General features: G+C 34.0%; 3 pseudogenes; all 3 read right to left on the bottom strand.

Moving 5' to 3' along the window:
• Window positions 1-340: 340 nt before the first annotated feature.
• Window positions 341-2576, bottom strand: LOC120150157 (annotated as a pseudogene).
• An 885-nt stretch (window positions 2577-3461) lies between these two features.
• Window positions 3462-6237, bottom strand: LOC120150148 (annotated as a pseudogene).
• Window positions 6238-7128: 891 nt separating this feature from the next.
• On the bottom strand, window positions 7129-11787 carry LOC120150143 (annotated as a pseudogene).
• Window positions 11788-12931: the final 1144 nt, after the last annotated feature.

The raw sequence follows: 12931 nt of genomic DNA, 5'->3' as shown, positions 1-12931 counted from the left end.
TTTTATTGTTGTTGTAAAGAAACCAAATCAAATATAAAAAATGAAGTTCATGGATTCAGTCCATGATCGGATGGAGGTGAGATGAAGGTCCGACATGTTCGATGCGAGGACCACCATTTGAGCACCACCATCACAAATGATACTATAAAGATAAATTATAGAAACAAACCAAATCAAATATAACTTTCCTTGGTCGCTCATAAGAATCAAATCTGGACAAACTTCCTATGTATTCTCATCCTTAATATTCAACACCAACACATATTATGTTGATGAAAAGTGGACAGCATATGGTAGCACAAGTAATAGCATCTCAAAAAGTTATCAACTAAATACAAACATGGTCGAACTCCAATATCCTCTCTAGAAGCGGATCGATCCCGGTCGATGGGCTATCAGCGAAATACTGGTGCTTCACATTCACCCCATACTGGTCATTCAAACACCATAAAACAATTATTTCCCAATACAAATGAAAATGCTAAGCAAAATTAAGACACTTATTCATCGAAGACATAAACGACGGGTTCACAAGCAAAATACATAATGACTGAACATACTCTTATATTTCTCCAAGGAAAATACCCCACTTAGTAGTTAGAATATTCTGTGTATGCCTAAGCAGCTACAACACACATCTCTCAGTAACTTCGACGATATAAACGTTATAGAACAATCAGCTCCTACATTTGATAAAATATAATGCTCAAACCTCTGTGCTAAAATGATCTGTAATCTGATGGGCATTTAAATTTCCCTTGATGAGCAATTTAGTTATAGAGGCTACAACTTAATGCCCTTAACATGTGCTAAAATTCCATTAACTCAACTACAAACTAGGGAAATCAATAACCATTGGCATTCAGAAAAAAGAGGCCGTATAAATTTTCAGTGCCTACCTCGCGCAAGGACTTTGAGAGATCATCCATCGTCAAGATTAGGCGCTTATCCTGTTCCAACAGAGAGTCAGACAAGCCATAAGAGATCAGGAATCTTTAAAAACAAACATAAGAAATCACCCTTTGCTGCTTATCTCTTTTGTCCTTGACGACTGCATCCTGCCTTGCCTTGCAATGCCTACATTACGAAAAAACGTTGTAAGCAAACTTAATGAGTTAAATGTGAATAAATCCAAACGTAAACTATTCAAAAGGTTACTCAATTGTTTAACATATTCCCCTTGCACCGAAACAGAAAGAAATATTTGATGAATTCACATAAATTAAGAACACTAGAACTTGGCCATCTCCACAAAGTGTCCTACTTCAAATTGATATATAACATCAAGAAATTTTGAAGTTTCCATTCTTCATAGTTTAAAGAACGAAAAGGGATATAATTTAAATGTTTTGGGTGTCATACTGAAGTGCATCACTCGCAACCTCGGCAACAAACTTCTGAGTAGCAACAGCAACAAGCCTTATTCTGCAAAAGCCCAACAAGAATCAAACAGGATCAGACAAAAAGGAAATAATACATCGACAATGTGACTCTCGATCCATCTTGTGTAGAGTTATAAATAAGACGAGACATAATACAAATTATTCAAGTTCGATTCGGTCAACACGTTAATCAAATGGACTCGACTCGAGCAAACGAAACTCAAGTTATTAACGAGCTGAAGCAAACTACTTAATACCGGACTTGAAAAGCTTGCGATCAACTCGAAAAAAATAATATTTTGATTTTTAAATTAAATTATTAATAATAGTAACGTTTATATGTTGTATTTTTAACAAAAAATATATATAAGATTTTTTTCAGGTATGAGTTCTAGTTCAAGCTTAAACCGAAGTCCAGTTAAAGCTTCGATCAAGCTAAGTCTAAGAATGTTTTAGATTCAAGTTTTTTTTCAAACCATATCGAACTTCAACATTTGATTTAGAGTTTGTGTCGAGCTTGCACTTTTAAGGTCACAAGCTTTTAATACGAGCTTAACTTTGAACTTTTCGAGGTGAGTTTAACAATACTCGAGCTCAACTTGATTCGTCTACGGCCCTACTAGTATGGACTGTAAAAGAATGCTCGAATTAAAGAAAATCTCCTGCCCAAGACCCCATCCCTAAGCAAAAGAAACTCAAACATAGACAAGCTAGCTTATAGAAGGTTGAATTTTTTGGGAACCCTAGAACCAACTAAAAGAAAGATAAGTAAACCATAGGCAGAGCTAGTCGGTTAAAGTAGGATAAAAGATTTAAAACATTTCTCCGAACCCTAGCACCAATAAAAGGAACAAATTTCCACAAATTTCCGTACAGGCATCCAAAGACCATAAAATGAAAATAAAAAAAGTGGGGGTAGAGAAGCACCTCGAACATCGGGACATTGAAAACCACTCTTGGCTAAGTACTGTTCCACCAGTTCGTCAGGTATCTGCCAAGAATCAACCACAGAGGAGGTTGAGAAATCGTAAGAAATATTAAGAAGAAGAAGAATTTCCTGCTTAAAACGAAGTTGGATTTGATTATTGAAGAAAAAGAAATGGTACAGTGGGAGTGTAATCAGAGAGGCAAGGAAATCGGAGAGAGTTGAGTCGTCATCGTGCTTCCATCGCTGGATTGCGGATTGTGGCTCATTTCCTTCGCTTTCCCCAACTATGCTTTCTGCCTTCGCTAGTCACTACGTTGTTATTAAGCTAAATAATATTTAAAAATGAAGACCAAATTTAAGAATGAAATTTAAATATTTAAATATCAATTTAAAATAAGAATTATAATTTGAAAATAAAATTTAAAGATTTAAGGATTAATTAAAAATGAAATAATAATTTAAAAATATAACGATGTTATAACATTATAACTATAGATTATATATAAATTTTTATCTATTTAAACTCATCAAATGACTTTATTCTTCTTAAATGTTCTGGATTTGAGTAAGTACATCTATAGCAGAGTGTAAATATATTATCATGATTAAGATAGATTTTGAAACCATCTCATACTATTAAAAAATAAGTTAATTGTATCATATGACCCCAAATTATAATTTTTATTTTAAATTCATCCCTAAACTTTTGAATATCTCAATTTCATTCTCGAATTCATCCAAATATATAATTAGTTTCAACCTTAGTTTAACCTAGATTTTTTTTCCAAGCATATAATAATATAACTTGGCCTAACGATTTTATTAACAATGGATGATTAGTCAATATGTATAGTTTGAGATCGAATTGGAATATTAAAAAAAGTTTCAAGATCAATTAGAATGAATGTCATGGTTTGGGGATGTAATTGAAATATTTAAAAGTTTAAGGATTAATTTAAAATAACAGTCATATTTTTTTAAGATATGTGATACAATTAACTCTAAATAAAAACTATCTTCTATTTCATTGAACTAGTTACATTAGCATTGATAAGTAACATCGGTAGTAAAATAATTATTGTTATTGAGAGTACTCTTTGAATATATATTATATTGTGCTTACTCAGATTAATAATAATAAAAATAACAAGTTACATTAGATTTATCTGGAAATATACAAGCTACACGAAAAGACAAACAAATCTTACCCGTAAGTCATATGTACATAGACATTATTTCAAGCTACACAAGGAAGACAAGAATCACACACACACATATATACCTCTAATTAGCAAATGAACAAGACCGTCGGATTTCCCCTTCATCGTCCGTTTCACTCTAACGGCAGTGAGCTTCAAGAACGACTCCCCCCAGCTCCGGAAAAGCTTTCTTGATCAGTTGCAAAAGCTTCTACTTTCGCCCTGGTTCTTCCATCCTCTAAAAGAACAGAGTCCGACTGAAACAACCCCTTGTGAGCCACTAGATTGCTGTAATACTGATTATCGAATGCGAACGACGTCTCCGGATCATTGTCGACGGTTTTCGATGCGCTCGAACCAATGGACACTTCTTCATAAGATCTTCTGCATAGCTACTGTCTAGTGATTTGTCGATCAGGGTTAGCTTTCCCTTGAGTTCATTCGAAATCGATCGCTGAATGCGTTACAATGTGCTGATCCTATAGTATGAGCACCTGTAAAAGCAATCGAGTCGAGTTAAATAAAAGAAATTAAATTGATGAGCCATATCTTTTAACTCAAGTTTTATTTGAAAAAATTTCAAGTCAAATTTATGAAATTTATTCAAGTTTATATACAATTTTAATTATAATTTACAATATTATGATACGAATTGGTTTTAATTTATCGACATTCTTAACCATATAAGATACACATATATTCTTCATATTTTTTTCATACAAATACAATCTAAAATTATAAAATATATTTATAAAATTATTTTAAAAAATTGAAGATAATTTTTTTGTGGGTTCTACAATGAGAAAGGAACATGCTGTTCAAATTTAATTAAAATAGACTTAAAATAAAGATGAATTAAAGGAAATGAGTAAATAATACAAAATTGAGAAACTGGAAAAAATTTGTTATAAAAAAGATGAATTGAAAATACATAGATATTCTACAATAATTTAGGAGTATATGATTCAAATTAAAAAAACTCTTAAAATGAAAGATATATTGAAAAAATAAAGAAATTATGCAAAGTTGAAGGAATAAACTAAAAAAATACTCTATAAAAATGAAATTAAAGATATATAGGTATTCAACAATAATTTAAGAGCACGTGGTTCAAATTTAATAAAAAATAAACTTAAAATAAATGATGAATTAAAGAAATAACTCAGGGATGTACATGAGACCCGAATAAGATGAGTTTCGATTCGACCCGACCCGATCGGGTCGAGTTTTTAAATAAGACGGGTTTGGGTCGGGTTTTTTAAAGGTGGTGTTAATGTTGGGTCGGATTCGGGTTTAGAGTGAAAAATACCAGACCCGACCAAAAAAATATAAATTTACCTTATATATTTAGGAATAATTACAATAATACCCCTCTATATATATTTTTTTCAATTAAATCACTATTTTATTGAATAAAATAATATTTTTATTATTATTCCGGATCGGATCGGATTCGAAATTTATCTCAAAGTTGGGTCGGGTGAAGGATGTAAAATTTGTGGGTCGGGTTAGCCGAAACCTGACCCATGCCCATCCCTAGTAAAACTATTAAAATATTCAACGAAATTTTTTTATTTTTTGGTTGAGTTGAAAGTTTTAAATTCTAACTCAATTCGAACGAACTTGAAAATCGAATTGAAAATTCGAATAGACTTGAATAAAATAACTCAACATTAAAAAAAAATTGATTTTTCAAATCGAGTAGAGTTTTGATCGCTCCTGTTCAAGACTTTTGTTTGAATGAAATACCTGACAGAGTTACAAGGTCGTCTAGAGATAAGCCCTTAGATTTGAAGAGTTTGATCATCTCATGGTGAAACTTGTATCTGCAATGTTTGGTCTGACGTTTGCAGCATTCGATATTCTTCCGTCTCTTCTTCCAGTCGGAATCGGAAATGCAGGTCCGCCCGGCTGTTCCATGATCATTATGTTTAATCCCTCGGACTGAAGATTGCATGCAGAAATGGAGGAAGAAGATTAGAGATTTTACCATAACAACAGCATCTCTTGCAGCCAATGCAACGATATCGGCACAAGAAACTGCTCCGGGGCAGAAGATTTCGAGTTCCCTTTTAGCCGAATCGATAACCGAGAATCCTCCGAGTGAGGTATTTGCCGGATCGCTTCGCTCGTTCCGTTTCCTTGTAATAGTACTGATGCATCACAACCCTGAACACTCATGGCAACCATTATTCAGATAAAACTAATACATGCAAGATGCAACATTCATGGTGATATAAGGTGTTTTAACCCGATATTGCTGACCTCGACGAGCAGTCGTGGAACAACAGGCGCAGTAGTTTCCCAGGGATGGTTGGATCAGAAGAGGAAGCTGATCTGACCGTGTTGCTAACGATGAACTCCGCAGCGGGACACGATGTAGCGTAGAAGTTGAACGAGAGGCTAGCGCGCGAAGGCGACGCAGCAAAAGCGAGCAAAACAGCAACGAGGAGAGTAATTTTGGTCTCCATTGATGCACTGGTTGCCATTTACTGATGCAATTAGAGTAAGAGGAGCTCAACAGGGAACTGGTCGCCATGGACCATGAATTTACTCTTATTCAAAGCTGCATTAATGACCTTGAGCCGCTGTCAGGGCGGTAGATGAGTAAAAACTCACGCATTTAGTTACATTTGGCCAAGCAAGCATTTAAAATCATTTTCAAGTTTCTTCTTTCTCGTTTTAGTCTCTCTTAAATGCACAACGTCCCCAACAACAAAGACAAATTGAGAAAAACAAAGACTACCCGGTTCTTAATTGTGTCATTTCATTGTTGATGCTTAAGTTCCCTGGATCATAACTTCTTTTGGCAAGCATCGGAAACTCTCTGCTCGATGTATTCCGTCGATCGGACAGTGTAGGGCAGTAACTTGATTCAATGACACTATGTGCCATTAATATGCAAGGTTTCCAAGGCAAACAAAACTCTTCAATTCTGTCTACATCATGGGTTACCTACGGTTGACAAACAAATTGTGATTGTGACGATGGCAAGCAATTCATCCTTTTCAATTTGAACGGAGAGGTACAATCAGTTATTTTAATGAGTTGAAAAAGATGATGAATAATAACTTTTGAATTAAGGAGAGAGAGAGCCCTCCTTCGGTTTTGCATGGCAGCTCATATACGTAACATTGGTGCTACTAGTTTGAGTCTAAAGCAATAATGAGTACTTGTAGGATGAATAGATCTGACAATGTAGCAGATTTAGTCGATGACGGGATTGATAACAGTAAGGAGGATATGAAATTCCGGAGACTTCCAAACTCTAAAAACCTTAATATGCAAAAGATTTCTTACAAAGGTGCAGTTTACAGAGAAGATCCGGAGATGTAACACCTACCTTTGCAGAAAAATAACACTAGACTGGAGAATTCTTCAAGCTGGAATTCAATATCAATGACATCGACGTAATTTACAGTTAATAGACATAGTAAAGAAACAATATCAATGATCCATGAATCACAAATAGCTTGTAGCTTGCAGATTTGCTGCAGAACTCTCCATGAATGTTCTTAAGACAATTCCTTTTACTATGTTCATGCTCTCTCAGCTTGTCTTGGCTTGAAGCAGTAATAAACAAGTGACAATATCACAGAAAATGTATCAAATAATGAAATTGAGAGAACACAGTAATTGATGCTGTAATAAATGGGGGGAAATCGCATGAAAATTTGTTTATTTGTTCTGCGAATGGGACTCAAGTTGTACAAGAAAACTGTGGTACAAAATTTCTGTCTAACCAGCTGATGGAGATCATGGAAAATCTTGAACACTGCATCAGCCTAGCCAGCCTCAGCATTTTTCGACATGGACTTGAGTTCATCCGCTTTGGGACCAAACCACTGTCTTACGATCTCGGCTATCTTTTGGTGACTTTGAAAATTTCCCACATCCATTTCCAACACATACGGGACATGACTTCCTGCAGAACCGAAACCAAGATTTTAACTTCTTTGGCGAAAGTTAAAAGACCCCGTTGCAATATTCTATTGCACCACTCACACCGACCATGTAATCCCGTATTATTTAACCAAAAACTGGGAATTATTTGACTGATAGTACTTGCAGCTGATAAGTGAAACCCATAGGGTGCATGAAAAAAAAAAGGAAATTTGGATTTCATGATCCTATAGCCTAGTTTAGCTATATATGTGGTCAACTTTATTATTATTATGTTCGACAAATTACGGAAACTCCTATTAAGATGAAATATCGTAAGTATATATAAAAATAAAGCTAGAACCTAGTAAAGATAGTACGACTTACCTGCCGGCAATGAAACCGTTCAAAATTATGGGAAGACCTCTTATCATAGCCTCAGCAATAGTTCCAGGGCCAGCCTATTGAAGCAAAAATCATGCAATATCAAGAAATGTATTACAGGCATCCGTATTATTATGTCTTTCATTTAGAAAGTTACCTTTGTAATAATGCAGTCGCAAGAACCCATGATTCCTACATTTTGGTGACAAATCCCTTCACCTATAAGATTTTGCAAAAAATCCTGAACTATCAGTTGCCTACATAAACCTTTTTTTTTTTTGGATAATTAAAATTTTATTACCCAAATGAGCAGAGTTCTGCTACAAACAATCATCAAAGGAAAATCAACAAAAAACATGAACCTATTACAAAACAGATTATAGGTTATTCAAGACTCCAATTCTTACAAAGAGTGATATTAATTCTATCTAGTCTATTAATGTTCCGGCCTCGTAGTGAATGCCAACCATCTCCTTGATAGCTTTAAGAATTTCAACTACAGTTCTAGAGTTTCCTTGAACAATCTTCTGTTTCGTTCCCCCCAAAGAGAATAGAGGAATGCACACCATGCAAGTTTCAATATAGTGAATGTTAATAATATTGTTCGGCATGTTTACTGCGATAGAACTTTGTCAGAACTTAGAATCAGATTATCACAAGTCTTCTCATGGTTCTTTTAAAAGGCATCTGGATAGGAATTAGACATAGAAAACTTAGCTGTGCAAAGTTACTTCGGATTAAAACATCAAAGAAAAGTCGATACCTGGACGGGAATTTTCCAATCGATTGCACGCAATTTGCTGGCAATTTTTTTGTTATGGCCACAAATGACAAGGATTTGACCTAATGGGTCGCCAAGGTTCTCATCGTATAATGCATTTCCAAGTGCACGGGCAGTAACCTCGATGGGCCCCATTCCTTCCCCTCCTCCCATCAACAAAACTGCAGGAAGATACCATACATTCCTAATTCTCTCCTAAGCTCAATCTACGTTGTCAAATCAAAATTGTCAGTATCGTTTGATCCGATAAGACAATGGAAGATGAAAAGATATCAACGGGTATATTGAAACCAAACATAATTGCTATAAACATGAAACAAACAAATGGTGTTACGAAAACCAGCAACAAGAACTGGAAAAATTGCAGAATCTGAATACAAATAAACTAGTTGCATCAAGACTTTTTTCCCTGTGTGCAAAAGTTTGGGAAAATAGTTTCATAGAATAAAATTGTCATAGAGAAATGAGCATATAAACTAATTAGTTTAAAAGGTAAGCCGACCTTTGGCCGAACAGGCTTCACAAAAGAGGGTCGTATTGGAAGGCCATAAACCTTTATTTGGGATGGTTGGAGCCCGGCTTTCAATGCCCTTTTTGCAACATCATCTGTTGGGCAATAGCATCTTGTTACAAGCTTATGAAACCTAAAACAAGAATGAACATAACCAAAAATAAGCAGATTTCAAAGCATGGAAACTAAGATGCAGAACTAACCATGTCGGATGGCAAGTTCTTAAAGGTGACCACCGTGGTGAAGACTATCTTGTTCAATAGACCCTTTGCCTTAAGAATACGAAGTGGAACATGTTGCATCAGAGGATGTACACTAATAATAATGTCAGGCTGGTATTTCATCAACCCTTTGGCAACCTCTCTATCACAAGAACATAAATTAAACACATAAGCGTTGGAGGAATGGAGAAGGAAATCATATAACTAATTTGCTGCGAGGCCTGACATACGATATTCCGTTTCATTCACATATCTTCCCCCATCAGATCAACAGGATTAAGACAACCATCGATAGAAACTTAATTAACCAAAACATGAAAGGAAAACAGAAAAAGGCATATCGACATATATTCTCACCTAGCTATGAATGTGAAGTTGCAGCGAAATTCGATTGATAAATCACCCGAGGAGCGGTTCCATAATACGTTAACCTCCACAGTAATCAATGTTTGACCAAGAAGTTATAGCTCTTTGGTAATTGATTAAATGGCCAGGGCGTATGAACGGTCCACAAATCTGTAACAAACACCTGCAATTTGTCACTCCTACATATAGAGCAAATGTAAGCTAAAAACAATACGCTCCCACTAATCCTTTTACTATAGGTACGTAAAACTCGACTCGACGCGAAAAAATCGAACTTTTCAACTCGACTTGTAATTTCATAAATTTGATTTGACTCGAAAAATTTTAAATTCGATTTGAGTTATAAAATAGAATTCGAATAACTAAATTTTTTAATTATTAGTAGATTGATTTTCAAGTCCAAATTGAATTCCCCAACTTTATATGATATATATGTATATCACATATCATATATAATTACAAAATACTGTTTAAATTAAAATTGGTGATCTTGCTAGTCAAATGCAAGCCAAAGGCCTCACTGGATTCTTGCTAATGAGAGCTACTGGAAATTTAGTTCTAATGATTTTGAAGACTTGTTTCGTTGAAAAGTGTGAAGAACGAAAAATCAGAGACGATTGCAAAGTGGTTTTCTAAAGTCAAAGCTTGGTCAGAGAGTATGGTGGTGGAGTGTCGTCGAGTGTGGTTAATTTGAAAGGGGTCTCTTTTCACGCTTGGAATTGGAAAACTTTCAAAAACATTGCAGATAGTGGGGCAAATATTAGCAATCGACGAAAGTTGTCAGTTTTCTTCATCTTGATCGGGCAAAAATTCAAATCCTAACAAAGACGCATGAGAGAATTGATGAATACTTGGAGTTGAAGGTCGGTGATAATTTCTTCAAATCACGGTGCATTAAACAGAGCCTTCCTTCAAACCTAATTATTGGGTCCCTGACAAAGTCGATACTTCTTCAGATCTTGGTTCTCCATTTGAGATTTTGATTTAGTTTTAATGGTCGCATGTGTAGGTTTTTCCTTTGTGTTATGTCTTTCTGCGTTTTTTATTTGCTATTGATGGAGTGTAACTTAGAAATAGGGCGATTATTTCTGAGATTTTGTGGTTGAGGATGTGAGAGTAATTCTGGTTTTTTATAACAGTATATCCTTTATGAGGGTATTCGTGTTTTCATATGTATTCGGTGTTCTATTTAATAACTATGAGGTATTCTTTTCTTTCTTCCAATGTTCGTTAACATACTTATTAACTTATTAATATGTGGACGAATACGAAGGGAGTTTTTAATGAGACCTCAAACTTTTATAAAAAAATAGTACCATAAAATTATAAATATATTAAATTTAAACATAAACTCGAATTACATAAATTTCACTCCAAAAAATTCAAATAAAATTTAAATTATAAAATATAACTAGATATTAACTCAACTCAACCTAATACTCAATCTACCCTTTACCCATTTGTCAAGAAATTGCAGAAACATAGAAGGCAAACAAAATTGAAAATTGTGTTCTTTCATGTAGTCCAGTTGGTCAAACAAAAACTAACACTGCAAGTAGTTATAAAAGAAGCAAATTTTCTTAATTTGTAACTTCCAATGCCCGCATTTTCTTTGCTACCAAACAAAAGGAAACTGGCCTGATATTCGTCCCCAAATTCCTCGTTAAAAGCAGCCTTAATAGCTTCAGAGGCTCTATGACCCCCACCAGTATCACTCATCAAAATCAGAACTTTTTTGGGGGTCTCGGCTTCGACCCCATTCAAAGGCAAATCTTCAACCTCAAGAACCCGCATCACCGCTTGTCTCACTCCATTGCTATCCTCTGAACCAACCCGAATCGAAGCAAACCCAATTGGGATTCTATCACAGTGAAACTTAATCGCTCTATTAAACTCATTCACGATTCTCCTAACGCTGTTTCGAGCACCCAAACTGAGTGACAGCAGCTGTAACAACACGCTTCTTGTCAGAAACAGAGTCTCTGAACCCAGAAAAATACGTGATTCGGCTTGAATGAATAAAACCCATCAGAATTTAAGCTGTGAAACTCTTGTTGAATGCTAAGTGACCCAATTGAGTGACGGATCGAAGGCAGGGCCCGATTATTGGGTAACAGCAGAAGGGCTTTGCATTTTGAAAAGGGTTTTTTTTATCTGTGTTGGATGAGAAAGAAGTTAAAACAATTCAATTTAATCCTAAGTAGTCGTTATCACAAATAAGAAACAAGTTTCGTTTCCTTCAAGAGAGAGATAATGAGCGAAGATGCGAAAAAGAAGTTGAAATGAGGAAATCTAGCGAGTTTTTCTATCCACACATCATGGATTACCGAGTAAATGCCTTACAAATTGGGAAACTTCTATTTAGGTCACTGAACTATGGGTACACTTCTATTTTGAACATTAAACTAACAATTTTGTCAAATCGTGATGTATCTAAATTTTGATTGAGATACTAACATATTCAATCCTTATTGCATGCCCATCATATTAATTTAACTCTAATTTTATTTAAAAATAAATTATTTAATGCATTGGTGTATTATTTTATAAGAAAATATGAATTAAACAGAGAATGTATTAAACTTATTAAAATAATATTATTTCATATTAATAATTAAGCTATATATATTGTTTATTGAGGTATATTGAATTATTTTTGCATTGAAAATGATTTCTAGGTAGATAAATATTTTTGTTTATCTTTTGTATATGTTTATAGTATGTTTTCATTTGTCGGTGTTTTTTTCCTGAAAGCGTTTAAAAAATTCTTAAAATTATTTTTGTAAATTTATACAAACATCGTCTCGTAGTTGTATAAACAGATACCTTAAGGCAAAAGTTTTATATGAAATTAGAAATATAAAAAGAAAAGTTACATTATCATAAAAAATCATTTTATACTTAAAGAAAAATCACTTGCCATATCAAACAATCCATGCAGAATTTTAATAACATATCACTTGTCATATCGACTCTTTTAACAGACTATTAATGATTAATATTAACAATTATTTTAATTATTTGAATCATGTGACACATTTAAGTTGCTTAATGTAAAATTTTCAAATATTATAAGAATATTTTGGGAAAAAACTATTATTATAATTATAAATTTATAGATATTTATTTTTATATATATATATATATATTAAAAAATTATTAAATGCATTACATTACTAAGGCAAATATCAAATTCGAATACGCATAAGATAGACAACAAAATTAATCATTAGAAGCACTTATAAAAAGATGAGAGAACTAAACCAATGATTCAAAG

Source organism: Hibiscus syriacus, unplaced genomic scaffold (assembly GCF_006381635.1).
Source record: "Hibiscus syriacus cultivar Baekdansim isolate YM2019G1 unplaced genomic scaffold, ASM638163v2 tig00111014_pilon, whole genome shotgun sequence".
NCBI lineage: Eukaryota > Viridiplantae > Streptophyta > Magnoliopsida > Malvales > Malvaceae > Hibiscus > Hibiscus syriacus.
Note: the sequence above shows the minus strand (reverse complement) of the source record. Positions and strands in the feature narration are given on the sequence as shown.